General features: G+C 51.4%; 1 protein-coding gene across 1 annotated transcript in view; it reads left to right on the forward strand.

The window, feature by feature from the left end:
• ARHGAP40 (Rho GTPase activating protein 40) overlaps window positions 1-1,417 on the forward strand; it is a 28,402-nt gene that overhangs the window by 22,044 nt on the left and 4,941 nt on the right.

Below are 1,417 nucleotides of genomic sequence, written 5' to 3' on the forward strand. Positions count from 1 at the left end.
CAGTGCATGAAATTTATGTACTGGTAGGGTCCCTAGCGCCTGGGTGGCGATCAGGGCCAATCGGGGCCTTCTGGCTGCCGGCTGGGGCCATCCTTCGTTCTTTGCCGCCCCCTGGTGGTCAGTGCACATCATAGTGAGCGATTGAACTCCTGGTCGAAGTCCCAAGTGGACATTTTGCATATTAGCCTTTTATATATATAGACTAGAGGCCCAGTGCATGAATTCATGCACCAGTGGGGTCCCTCAGCCTGGCCTGCAGGATCGGGCTGAAACCAGCTCTCCGACATCCCCCAAGGGGTCCTGGATTGCAAGAGGGCACAGGCCAGGCCAAGGGACCCCACTGGTGCATGATTGGGGCTGGGGAGAGAGGCAGGAGGTTGGCCAGCCGGGGAGGGACCGCGGGAGGACTCCAGAGCATGTCTGGCCCATCTTGCTCATTCCCGATCAGCCAGACCCCAGCAGCAAGCTAACCTACTGGTCAGAGCATCTGCCCCCTGGTGGTCAGTGCATGTCATAGCGAGCGGTTGAGTGGCCTTAGCATATTATTAGCATGTTATGCTTTGATTGGTTGAATGGACAATCGAACGACCGGACACTTAGCATATTAGGCTTTTATTATATAGGATGGTTTTAATTTGCATCTCTCTAGTGATTAGTGATGTTGAGCATTTTTTCATATGTCTATTGGCCATCTGTATGTTCTTTGGAGAAGTGTTTACTCAGGTCCTTTGCCCATTTTTTAATTGGGTTGCTTGTTTTTTGGTGTTGACCCTCTGCTTATTCTTCACTGACCTAGTTCAAGAGTCAACCCTATGGAAAACCCCTGCCTCTCCCCCATATAGGCCTGTACCTACAGCCCATAGTTCCTGCCTTCTCTGTGCCCCTTCAGCTCTCTGAGGTCATGTGGCTACTAAAACACATCTCTATATATAAAAGGCTAATATGCAAAGTGTCTCCTCGGGAGTTTGACCAGGAGACCGGGAGTTCAATCACTCTCTATGACGTGTGCTGACCACCAGGGGGCGGTGTGGAACATGGCGGGTGACCAGTGGCGGCAGCAAGGCCCCGGGGGGAGCGAGGGAAGGAGGAGGTGGGGAGGCAGGGAATCTGATCAGCCCTGATTGCTGGCCAGGCTAGGGACCCTACCCATGCACGAATTTCATGCACTGGGCCTCTAGTTTGATTATAACACTTTTTATTGAAGGGAGTTTTAAAAAGTCAAGAAACGCCTACATGCCTTCTTGCTGTAAAAGTTTTAGGCAACATAGATGTAGATACACAAAATGGGAGAATTCCCCCTCCTTCTTCCTCCATGTATATCATCCTGTTCAGGCATCATACATAGAGCCAGTAAGCAGAGGGGCCCAGAATGGAACCAGGGCTGTCAGACCCCAGAGCACATGCTCCTCATTCTCAG

Source organism: Myotis lucifugus, unplaced genomic scaffold (assembly GCF_000147115.1).
Source record: "Myotis lucifugus unplaced genomic scaffold, Myoluc2.0 scaffold_16, whole genome shotgun sequence".
NCBI classification, from domain to species: Eukaryota; Metazoa; Chordata; class Mammalia; order Chiroptera; family Vespertilionidae; genus Myotis; species Myotis lucifugus.